Raw genomic sequence first — 13,667 nt, 5'->3', positions numbered from 1 at the left:
AATGTGATTATGATTTTAGAAATGCCAAAAAGAGAATCTTTCCCTTTGCTATCTGGTGGTGAAATTGTTGACAACTTTTAATACACAAGTATCTTCATACTAGGATTTTTCACAATACTGCTTATTATGTATTGTCAGCTGCTTACAGTACATGAGTCAATCTGCTGTCATGATGGTTTACTCCTTGCCACAGGGACAATCCAAGAAATTCATTTTAAGTATTGACAGAAGGACTGTTTATTTGCCTAAGCTACAACCTGTGCAGCTCATTTCTATTTTGATAAGCATTAGAAATCGCCTAATATTCATATGGTTATAATTATCTAGTGCTCTAAAAATGTTTTCTTCAAAGCAACTGTGTGAGGTATATAGTATGTATATGTGTGTATACACATTATATATTATTATTATTAACACCTGACAGATTAGAAAACTGAGGCACAGAACATGAAATGGTTTTCCCTTGGTCCTAAGAATGAATTAATGTCAAAGCTGAGACTTGAACTCAGGTCTTATGAAACCATTAATAATCTCTTTCCTCATGCAATCCTCTTAATAAGGGTAAAGTACCCTAAATTGTATCCTAATTTTCTTAAAGAGTTGATGTGCTTCCCCCTAAATGCCTAATTTACTACCAGGCACTGGTGACTTAGGCACTAGGGAGAATCTGGCTTATTATTTAATAACCAATGAGGCCAGCTGCTTCATTTCAAGAAATTAATGGACTTTAAAACCTTTCCATATTGTACCAACTGCTCTTCTCTCTGAACAGCCAAGTGACATTTATTAGGAAAGTTGATAAAATCCAAGCCCTGCAAACTTTGTGCTCACTAGCTCCCTCCCTATTACCACTGGATCCTTCTGCGACATCTGGTCATTTTTTTTCTTTAACTGTCCTTGTTGACTCAAATATTTTCTTTGCTGAATTTTCTGTATTTATTCCTTTGGAGAAAGCAAAAGGTGTCCTTGACAGCTGTATTCCATGGGTTGATGGCTTGACCCCTGACCTTCTTGACTTCTTAAGGAATGTCTTTCAGTATTAAGCCTAATTTGGCTGAGACAGTAAGCAGCTTGTTAGTTTCAGGTTAACCCCATTTCACTCGTCTATGTTAAAACAACCACATCCATTTTGGAAAATGGTTTATGTAGCCATCTTTTCTCTTCCTACAGAAATTACCTTCTGCTAGGCTAAAAGCTGAAAGAAATCTAGGTTTGGCTTTAAGGCTATATTGTGAAATATAGTTATAGTAACCCCTGGATTTTCATCTTTGATGCATCTTTTATATAAAAACACTAGCATTCAAATCATCATGGCCATCATCCTTTCTTTTCACTTGTAGCTAATACCTATTTCTTTAGGAATAAACCAGACTCTTAGCTGCCAATGGCACACAAGCAACTACTTTCGTGACAATGAGCACCAATGACATATATTAATGAAGTAGGTACATCGTGTATAAATACCACCACAAATGTTCCTGTAATGGAGACTGAAGAATGACATGAGAATTCAAGGGAGAGAGGAAGGACAGCCAAGAAAAGTCAGCATCTCGCCTTAGCTTCGGAGAAAGCCTTCCTAGAAGAGGTAGTATTTCAAGACAGACTAAAGACTCAAGAGACCTTTAAAACTCTGTGGTTTACAGACAGGACCCCCCTAAAAAATCTGTACTTAAAGCTGCATTTCTTTACAGAGAGGATGATTTGATGGTGACCCTGTCACTTTTGGAACCTGTGTTTCCAGGGAGCTCAGGGATTCCAAAGCTAATATGTACTCCACATGGTATTAGGCTGTCTAATGCACCTTTTAGGCTTTCTGTTTAGTGATCTTCCCTCCCCCCACCCGTCCAAAGCATTCTAAGACCTGGTGCTATATACTATGAGATGACAACCCCACATAAAATGGAAAGCACGGGTCATGTCATCTTGCCATGATTAGTAGGCATCATGAGATAACAGGCAGGTAAACTGACGTAGTACAATGGATTGGGAGTCAGAACGTCTAGCTCTGTCCTACATTAGTCACTGAAACCTGTGAGCAAATCACATCTGTCTGGGCCTTAGTTTATGAAACTGAATTCTACTATTTGAGCTCTGCTTACCGTTTCTAAAATGTTCAAGTTCCATCTCCTACGCGAGGCCTTTCCTGATTCTCTAACAGCTAACTCTCTGAGTTACGTTGCATTTACTTTGAATATATTTTGGTTCAGTCTCTACTACATAGTGACCATGTGACTCTGGGCAGCACTTAGCCAGACACTCCAGAGTGCAAGTGGAACCAGATTAAAATGTGATTGGGAAATAGTAAATCTCATGGATTGGACAACAATAGGTCCCTGCCCAAGCACCACTTAATGGTTATTTTTTGGGCCCTCCTTGCTCAGAGTGAATATAAATAGTAACTGTTTCTCTTTTGCCCAGAAACCTTAAGGGTCTTCCCCTCCCAGCTTGATTTTTTTTTTAATTAAAAGGGCCATCCCTTGACTCACTTCTTAAAGAGGCCTATTCACTGCGTGGGTGTTGCCGAACTCCAAGTGAGAACCTGAAAAGACCTTAGCTTAAAAGCGCCAAGGTCTGCCATTGCATCCTGGTTCATCTTTAGGCATCCTGATGGATGTCTGGCCACTAGACCCAGATGGCTCAAGAGGATAAAGTGAGGCTGGTGATTTTGCATAGCCCTCCCTCACTCACATCAAAGTCAACTGCAAGTCATGTCATCATCTCCTTGATGTTATGGTCCTCTTCGAGAACCACAAGTTAGAAGTATGAATGCTCCTGGGTAGTGTGAACCTTTTAAAATGATCACATTGATTTAAGAATCAAATGACCGCTATGTGATTCAAAAACAACATACACAATCGTGGCTTCTCCTTTTGACTTCACTAGATCTGTCCATGGTGCTGTCACTCACACATTTGAACCCATGTTTGAAACCTTGGTGCCTTTTTTGATTCTGGTTTCTTTCTCATCTCTCCTATCCATGTGGTTGCCATGCCTGTCAGTTCTACAGACCTAATATCTCTTGTTTCCACTGACTCCTCTCTGGCGCCAGGGCTGTTACCTTAGTATGAACTCTCACTCCCAATGCACTTGAGTGATCAAAATAGCCTCCTAATTCAATTCAATTTATTTCAATTTAAAAAGCAGGCCTTCTTATCAGCACCTCCCTCTCATTTTCCATCCAGTCACTATATTGCTATTAGAATAATCTTTCTTACATAGAAAGTTGGTCATGTACTCCTCTGCTCAAAGGTCTTCCATGGCTGTCTGATACCTGCCAAGAAAAGTTTAAACTGCTTGGCATAGTATTTAAGACTCATCACAGTCTGGCACCACTCTAACTTTCTGGTCTTATCTCACATTACTCATTATGTTTCATGCTCCAGTCAGACTGGTCTACTTGTCTCTCCAAATATACCTGTGCCTTTGCTCATGTTTTTTTCTATAGCTGGACCATTGGTCTTTTTCCTCTTTACTATCCTTTAAAGATCACTCATATGAAACCTTCTCCGGGAAGACTTCCTTGTCTCAGCCCTACCTCTGGAGGTACATACAACCTTCTCTTTTTAGACTTCACCTGTATGGAAGACTACTTTATTTCAAGTTTCTATAATGTCATTTTTACGCATTACTGTGTGTTTCAGGTAGAATGTGAGACCTTTTTTTTGAGACTGCTTTCATTTGTTATATTTGTACCTCTGGGGGCCTAGCACAATGCCTAAATGTAATAAGTATTTAATACATTCTTATTGATGGATTCATTATTATGAATTGAACTGAATTATTGTCTGAACTGTATCTCATGCTCTATTAGACTACAAGTTCCTTAAAAGCAGGGACTCTATCTTATCTAAATTTGTATCTCATCAGGATCTCATCAGCCTCCTGCTCTCCAATCTGTAAATACATGAGAGAAGGACTGAATGAAAGAAAAAGCATTTCTTAAATACTTACTATGCACCCAACACTGTTAGACACAGCCCTACCCTATCTTTCAAGGAACTCTTGTTTTAATTGGGAAGAGCACCACTTATAGGACAGTGTGGCTGAAGGGGAGGCAGAATGGTCTGGAAGATCTTACAACACGTCATTGTGGTAGATGGCAGGGTCCAGAGGTCCTTAGGGTGTAATGGCAGGTAGTAGTGTCTGGAGATCTGGAGGGTTCAGGGGCAGGGCAGAGAACTTTGAGGACCTTAGGAGACAGTGACAGGGCAGAGTCTAAAGACAGAAGGATTGTACATGGTGAGACCTATCTCATCCAAATAGTGGGAATAGTCATGTTGCTCTTACTGCCTGGCCACCATATAGGATTTGGGTCACCTGGAAGATCAGGAAAAGGGTGAAATGAAAGGATGGAAAAAAGAAGTTGAGGCCCTTTTCCTCTTGGATAACACATGGGGTCTGAGTGGCTTGAGGATTGGAGGGGGAGCAGAGGAAAGGGATAGGAGAATGGTTTCCCCATTACTGACACCTAGTTTTGCAGCACACAGTAGGCATTTGATAAATATTGACTGAGACTGCATTTCTGGAATTCCACTAATTTAGTCATACTCACACACACATTTAATTTAAGCTGGAGTCCTAATCATTTAATCATTCTCCACCTCACAACAGGTCAACCTTAAGGCCAATTCAAAGTATATGTCCCAGGATTTTAAAATGGACTAAGGTATTTCCACTCTTGCTGAAATCATCTTAAAACAGGGATGGGTATTTGTTAGTCCCTTCTATTACTATAGAGCTTCTGCTCTCAGTTTGAGTTTTCTCTCTAGTTTTAGGATATGGTTGGATAGTACTGTAATATTATCATCTTTGGAATTTTTCACCTGCATATTCCACAGCTAGGTGGTACAGTGGATAGAATACTAGATCTGGAGTTCCCATCTCAGATACTTAGTGGCTGTGTAACCCAGGGCAAGTCATTTAACTACCACCTGCCTCAGTTTCCTCAGCTCCAAAGTAGGGATAATGATGGCCCCCACCTCACAGGGTCATAGGGAAGATCAAATGAGACATTTGTGAAGTGCTTAGCACAGCTAAGTGGAACAGTGGAATATCAGACCTAGAGTGAGGAAGACTTATCTTCATGAGTTCAAATTTGACCTTAGACACTTACTAGTTCTGTGACCCTGGGCAAGTCACTTAACCCTGTTAACTTCAGTTTTCTCATCTGTCACGTGAGCTGGAGAAGAAAATGGCAAGCCACTTCAGTATCTTTGCCAAGAAACCCCCAAATGGGGTCATGAAGAATTGCACATGACTGAAACGAATGAACAACAACAAATGCATGTTTCCTTCCCTTGCGTTATGTTAAATCCAAACTGACCTCTTAGCACTACCTCCAAGCCCACCCCCCACCAAAGTGTATGTGTGAGGAAACTGGAAGCAAAGTGTGATTTCATTGATTGGGGAATGTCTGAACAAAGGATGGAATATGAACATAACAGAAACCAATGATGACACCGGATATTAGAGACAAATGATGAAATTAATGAACATGAGGTACAAATATAAGGCATCCAGTGAAGCAAGGGAGAATTTATATGAACTGATGTAGAGCAAAGAAAACAGAAACAGGAGAAAAATAGATAAAATAATGTATATATTGACTATAATAATGTCAACAAAAACACTTAAAAACATTCAGGGACTTCAATTACTTAAAATCACCACTTTTAGTTCTGGATAATATACTTTCCTCCTCTTACTACATCAAAACAGAGGTTACAGGTGTATAATGTTGTATACATTGTCTGATGAGTTCACATCGTCAGTTATGCTTAACTATTTTTCTTTGTTGCAAAAGAGGATTTGATTGGGGATTGGGGGGGAAATATACATGGAGAAATTACTATGGCTTAGAGAGGCATGAATACAATCTGGATCTGTAAAAGAGAACCAATTCATTTCATCCTTAATTATCACCATATTGCATTTCTATTTTATGTGGATCACATAGCTTTATGTTAAAATAAAGTCTTGGAACTATAACCTAGAGGCAAATGATCACAAAATATTGCCAGTCTCCTCCTGTGCTATAAACAATACACTCACACACACACACACACACACACACACACACACAATCAGAAAATTCTTAACAGGTTGTAGGACTTGGTTTCATAGGAATAGTGTGGTCACCTGAATTTGACACCGTGTTGGGACCCAAACACATGAAACTCAGAGAGAGAAACAATAGCCAGTGGCATATGAAATGAAGACAGGAGGAAGTAGTGTATAGCATCAGAATGGCATAGTGAGGAAAACATTTCAGCACTGTCAAGAAACTCACCACAACAATCATTCCCACTGCAATAAGCTCTTGGAGGCAGATGGTAGAGTGACAATAAAATAGTCAAACATCAAGAACTGCCAGGGAATATAATGTGAGGAATTATATGTGGTTCTGGGTTTTGAAAAGCAAGCAGCTGCCTAGGTACAAAAGAATGTTGGTGGTGGTGGTGGGTTTTTTTTTTTATTGGTTTGGGGCATGTGGAGGGGATGGAAGGGGAAAATAAATATTTAATCTATGTTAAATGTATTCTGACAATAAAAACCTGAAGTGTTTCAAGTTAAAATTAATTATAATATTAAGACATTAAAATAATATAATATAAAATAATAACATAATAAAATAATAATCACTACCCCTTTGATGTAGTGATCTCACTACTGAGCACAAACCCCAAGGAGGCCAAAGACAGAAAATAAGGAGCTACAAATAAAATGAATGTCTCCCCATTGGGGAATAGTTGAACATATTAAGGGATTCAGTGTAATGGAATATCATTGCATCATAAAAAATGATGAAGATGAGGAATTTGAAGAAACATGGCAAGGTTTCTCTAAACTCATGTAGATCAAAGTAAGCAGAGCCAAGAGAAAAATAAACACAACTCCAACAGTGCAAACAAAAACAATATTAAAAGGCAGTTTAATTCAGATTAATTAATTGCAATGGCCAATTTTAGTCCCAGAGAATAGATGATATAATATGCTTCCCTCCTCCTCAGAAGAGGGGAGAAGGGATTATGGGTATGAAATATTGCATGTACTGTTAGATAAGGTTGGTATCGCTTAATTGTTTTTCTTTATCACAAGGGAGGGCTCAAATGTATGCATGTAAGGAGCTATGTGGGAAAATGACTGTGATTTATAAAACAAAAGGCATTATCTTTGCCTTTGATTAGTACATCTAATCATTTTAAAAATTTTTCTTAATGGTGGAAAAGCATACGAAAGGTAAAAAAGTTAAAATGCTAGATCTTACTTGAATATAAAATGCTGATGTAATAAATCAGAATTGAAACGAATGCATTAAAATGGGGATATAAAGGCACTGATAAAGATATTTTAAAATGAACTTATTTGCCTAAAAATAATTTTTAATTTTAAAAAAATATAATAGCTTAGAACCTGTTGTGAAGAAGTAGGAAAAAAGTAGAATACAATGGAATTTAAGGCACACAGTCAACCAAGATTTAGTCACAACAGCTTTAGGGATACCTACACTTTAGGTAAGCAGTAAGCCTCTAACCACACATTTAATGGAAACCTTCCACTGAATAATTGATGTCACTTGTCCTAGCTGGCATTGAGGATATATCAAATATAAGGAAATGACCAAGAGATTGATTAAAATTGACTTTTATCTGAGGAACTAAATGACATTAACAAAATGATAGGGTTCCAACATTAACCTCTGCTGTTTGGCTTCTATAAGATGTGAAGTCCCAGTGAATTTTGCATTTTCAGGAACTTGGAATTAAAAAAGGAGACAGGTTAATGTTTTAAAAAAGACTAAAGTACTTCTAATTCATCATTTTCATTTCTTTTTCTCTCCATTGAGTGCCAGTCAAATAGGTATCTGAGAATCAGATTTTTACTATAGGGACTCTGATGGAAAGAATGCGAAAGTTTATCTGCTGGTTTTATCTACATGAGCTTCACTGGCTTTTCAAAAACAAAAATTACACTCTGACATATACAAATGAACAGGACAAGTTTTCCAGATTATCTGAGTGTATTGCTTTAAAATTAGTGCCAGTTACATGTTTTGTTTTTGTTTTTTGTGTGCTGATATAAGAGGTTTTTCAAGGACAGGAAGGGATATCAAAACAATGCTTCATCACTAAGGAAGATGCTGGAGACTGATGGATAACTGACAGCCCAAGGATGAACTGGTATGCATTTGTAATCTAGGGAAGTGTGGAAGAAAAGTCACTATAGTTCAAGGAGCCTCAAACAAGTTGAACATTCAAAGTATCCATTGTGACTGAAATGGAGAGCTTCAAAAACATCACGTTTGACAGAGTAATATATTATGGCTTGGTGGCAAAGTGAAAGTACTTAATGAAGTAGCTTTGGAACATTGATTACTTTGGTGAGAAATGACTGAGGAAAATAGTTACTTTTAGGTAAAGAAGTGGCAGGAATTTAAGATACCTAGTGTATATTTGTATACACAGAGGAGAGTTAGTAATGTATAACACTCAGCACAAATCAAAGGAGTTTGACCTAATTATTTATAGACAATGCTAGTCTAATATGGCAGAAAGTCCTGGAAAATATCCATAACCATTCGAAAGAGTTTGGCTACATAGGACAAAGTAAGAAGCTGAAAGATATCTGTTATCCAGGCTACAATATGTAGTCGAATGGACAAGCTATAGAGATATGTGTCAGTGTAGACGAATTTGTGAAATGAACAATGAATGAAGGCTATCATTGAATTGGTCAAGAGTAGACTAAATTGTCTTTGGGAAACTGTAAAACTCTCTTAAAGACTCAAGCTTCTCCATGAAATAAAGACTGACCTGTTAAATATCAATATTATTTTAGTGTCCAATGGCTCTAAGTCATGGATCGCTACAGTCTCTGAAAAAACTGAAATCAAAAAAGGCAGTGGAAAGGCTCGTGGTGTACAGAAACAGGCTGCAACATACTATAAACAAAGAATTATGCAGATACATAAAGGATACTATAAAAATGTGTGAGCAAAAAAGATGGTCTGGTTATGTTGTAGAAACATCAATGAACAGCTAGTGTGTTCCATTTGCATCCTTGTCAAGATACATGTCTTGAAATATCAAGAGAACATGATTCCAGTCACTGGAATGTTGGGTGGGTTAAAGTTGCAGGATCAACATGCATGAGTGACTATGATCTGCATTACCGATGTAGTTTGAACTACCCAAATCAGAGAAAGCTAGGTGACAAAATGGATAGAATGCTGAACAGAGTTCAGCTTCTGTCTCAGATACTTAACTATCTATGTGACCCTAGGTAAGTCTCTTAACTCCTCTCTCTCAATTTTCTAATTTATAAAATGAGAATAATAGTATTTACTTCATAGCATCGCTGCAAGTTTCAAATGAAATAATATACATGTACTTTGTAATCTTAAAGTGTTTTATATATTATATATAATGTATATGCATATATACACATGCATGTGTGCATGTGTATATGTATGTATACATATGTATGTATATATGTATAACATGTGTATATCCTAGCTGCTGTTGCTATAATGGCTATTACTATTGTTTGTCATTATTATATCTATACAGATAAATGTGTGTGTATTTTTTTGATTGTGCTAGGTTTCATTTGTCTCTGTAATTATCATCCAGATTATCTTCAGTCAAAGAATGGCACTGGTATTATTGGGGAGCTTTGCAAAAAAGCAATGTCCTTGCCATCTGCTTTGCACATGCTATAAAATAATTCTAGGCTGGTCAGAGGAAATTCAATAGCAGTGAGTAAGACAGAAGTTAACTAGAGAAGTGAATAAGGGAAATCTGAGAGGGACAGGCTCTTTAGATAGTGATTAAATGGTTGTGAAGTGATCAGAAGATGACCAGACGGAATGCTTTGGGGAAAATATCCCAGAACAGACAAGTGGGCATGGCTTCCCAGTTTCAAGGTTGGCCACGTACTCCTACTTGGCACCCTACTGAAGGAGGACAAAAATATACACAGACACAAAAGTGGCATACAACAAAACATGACTGAAATGTTAAAGCGGAAGCGTAGCCTTATGGTGTGTATCCTGATCTGGACACAAATGTATTCAATGCTGAAAATCGGAGAACAAGCCTGGAAAGCAAATTTACTTTTAAGCTCCAAGGAAGTGAGTGTTAGCTGTTTGCTCCTTCCATCCTAATTCCGCATTGGTATGTTGCTTTTCATTACACAGACAAGTCAAAGGCTGCTTGAGATGTTCCAGAGAGAATTTTTTTTTCTTTCCAAATAACTCATGCAATGTGTAAAAGGACAACATAATTCCTGCAAGCAAAATATGGTGTGAAAAAGTTCTTGCTCACCCCCAGCCTTGGCAAATGCAATGCTACTCTGGTAGGGAATGCTTTGTGCTGCCATGCCCCCAGAATATATATTAGAATCTCAGGCTACTTATAGTCCTCTCTTCTGTAACTCAGGAGTTGCATATTTTTAAGTCCCAGGGGGATTCTAATAAAAAAGAACTGCCTCTTTAGTAAGGGTAGTATTAATGTTCTTCTGTCACTTATGGATCAAAACTATTTCATTCTTCAAATGAAGGAACCAAGGGAATTAAGAGATTGATTTTCTGAGACAGCACTTGAACGATGATTAAAAGCTGTAATATAGATATATAAGCTACATATGAGTACTATTTCCTATATTTAATTGACATTGCTTCATCAGGAGGGCATGTGCTACTTTTCCAGCCATAAGAATCATAGGATCACAGACTTTGATATGGAGGGGAGCTCAGAGGTCATCTTGTCCAATCTCCTCATATTACACATGAAGAAACTGAGATGAACTCACCCCATGTGATTCACCCAAGGTCATATATGTAGTGCATAGGACAAGATTTGGGGAACCCCAGGTACTCTGATTTCAGAGTCAGTATTTTTTGTACCATTCTGGGTTTGTGATTTTTCTTCCATTTACATCAGTCTGGTTGTATTTGTGAATGATGACATACTTTAAGATGCTTGGCTGGGCTTAGGGCTATGCTGCAATAGAAAGTTTATTGGCCCACACAATCGATCAAATCTTGGTCTCCTTAACACTGTGCTCTCACCAATGGGATCCATCAGCCAGCCACCAGCAAAGCTACAGATCATATCTATGTTGCCATCATGGATTATGAATCTCACTCTGTGATGGACAATCTTGGTCTTTAGCCAGAAGCCCAGGCTTGGGTCCTAATGGAGAAGGAATTACTTTTTGTGCTCCCAGGGAATAAGACTTCTCCGAATGGCAAAATCAAAGCTTATATGAAGACGTAGTATGTTGAAATGACTGTGTAGAGAAAAGCTTGGGAGCAAACAGATCAGTTTTCATGATGTACTTGCCTCCTAGCTTTATTGGAACCAATATTGTCAATGAAAAGGAGACAGTCTGAAAAAATACATATATTTACTCTTCTCATATTATCCTGGCCTTAGAAACAGCCATTTGCATGCTCACCCAAGAAAAAAAATAATTTGTGTTGAGCAAATAGAAAGGGATGCTATGTGGATTTCCTTCGATTTAGCTGTGAAAGTAAATTACTGCTGTGTGTGGTGGTGGTAACAGGACTGGTTAAAGTAGTTCTGTGGATGTCTGATGCTCATTCACAAGGCCATGCATTTACTTCCAAAACTGTATTCAAAGGAGTAAAAGGGAAAACATTTTTTGCAAGTGCGCAGAATGTTTCTTTTTCTTCCACCTCTTGTATACTACTTTTTCTATTATTTTAAAAGTAGGTGTCAACAGGCTACATACACCCATTTTAAGGATAATAACAGCTCCCTCAAGTTTCTAGGTACCATTTTGGTTCCAGCAATGAATTCATTGTATTTTCCTTTTGATTCTATGCTTTCAGATTTTATGGACAAACCAACATGCTGGAGTATATTTTTAATGCTAACAAAAAAGGCTGCAAACAAACCCATTGCCCATGAAGTTTCTTCCAAGGCTGGTATTTCTTTTCAACTGACAAATTATCACAATTTTTAATTAAAAATTTAACTTCATAAATATTTTAAAACTCCTTCCTTCTTTTGTGAAGAAAGGACAAGCAGAGATGTCCGATTCTTCAGTTCTGAAAAGGAGAGACAATGTGCCTCAATTAACTGTAGAGTTATCCCCAAAGCAAGGAAAATGTCATGGGTATTTAAATAGAAAGTGTATGCTTCTATCCAAGGTAGCTGAGGTGCTTGGGAAACCCTCCTGCCCCTCAACATCCTTTTCTGTACACTCAATCTTCTACAAAGTTGAGAAAGCACTCTGGGATTGTTTTGCATTTTCTTTTTCAGAAATTGATATAGTTAATCCAGTCTTATCTTCCTCATTAAAAAAACAAGAAACCATTCCAATGAACACTTTTTCATATGTTTATCTAAATTCTGTTTCCTCTCCACTGTGGCTACTACTGGTTGCCAGGTAGCAATGAAGGTCTGCTCACACGTGCATCTAATCATTGCTGCCATTGTGTGGATGCACTTTTTGTCAAAATTATTTTCATTAGAAATTGAACAATTCAGCTACAGACACAGCCACTTTGCTGGAAGGATTTTTTTTTTGTTAATTCACACATTCTGATGATAGATACAGTCCCAAAGAATACTGTGAATGTGATGCTTTTGTCAGAAAACTCCCCTCGTACAATGTTTAATCCTAAAACTGACTTGTTAATATTCAACTATGATTTCAGCATTTCAGTGCTTATAAAGTGAAAGAAACTGTTCTAGGAAGTTTGGGGTCATTGTGGCTAATAATTATTAGGTTAGATTTCTTTAGAGATTTTATTTGCTGTTGTGTGAAACAGCCCTGTAGATCCATGCTGTCCTGACACTAGTGTTCTGCAGGGAATGAAGGCCTTATTTGTTGGTCAGGAAAGCATTTGACTACTTCTAGCTCTCTCATGAAAACACTACTTTCCATCTGCCTTTACTACAATCAACAGATCTCTATCATAAAGTGTAGACTGGTTTCCCATAAGAAACCAAATCAAGCCAAACCAAACCCAAATAACAATGTTGGAAAAATAGGAAGAGGAGAAAGGAATGAGAGAGAAAGAGAGAATACATATAACAGAGAGAGAAAATACAAATACATTTAGATATAAGGAAGCCAGATTTGTTGATTTGTTTTGATTTGTGCTTTGGACAGTGTACCCATTCATTGTTTAAAGCAATTATTAACTAGTTTTAGGATTTTTTCTACTTTTGGAGACCACTGTGCAACTTGTAAAAGAAGGTCTGTTCTAGCATCAAGGATTTTATTTTATTTTTTAAAATTTTTTAAAATATGCAAAATGATGGCCAACATATTGTTCTCCATAGAATCGAAGAGGGAACTACATTTCTGGGCAAAGGCTTGATTCAAGACTGATGCTGCTCAGATTGGAGAAATAGCATTTTTTAATGAGCTCTCACTCCTTTTAAAAGGTAGATATTTATGTTTCTATTTTTTTCTTTCTCAACTAGCTTTTCATTGTTTCTTGGTCTAGCTCCCTAATTCACACACATAGAAGTCAGGATATAGTCTTTGCAAATTCTCATTTTGTCATGCCCTGCTAATACGAGACTGGAATTAGTCTTCAGTTAGAGGATAAGAGGGAAAACCTTTGAGAATTTGATCTCTTTTTCAAGGGTGTCCTGTTTATGGCATAAGTGGATCATGTTATGATA

The 13,667-nt window shown here is 37.5% G+C and overlaps 1 protein-coding gene across 13 annotated transcripts in view; it reads right to left on the bottom strand.

The window, feature by feature from the left end:
* The window catches only part of PARD3B (par-3 family cell polarity regulator beta), a 1,282,024-nt gene that overhangs the window by 59,348 nt on the left and 1,209,009 nt on the right, over nucleotides 1–13,667 (bottom strand). The window lies entirely within an intron of this gene.

This window comes from Notamacropus eugenii, chromosome 6 (genome assembly GCF_028372415.1).
Source record: "Notamacropus eugenii isolate mMacEug1 chromosome 6, mMacEug1.pri_v2, whole genome shotgun sequence".
Lineage (NCBI taxonomy): Eukaryota > Metazoa > Chordata > Mammalia > Diprotodontia > Macropodidae > Notamacropus > Notamacropus eugenii.
This window is presented reverse-complemented; position numbering and strand designations above follow the sequence as displayed.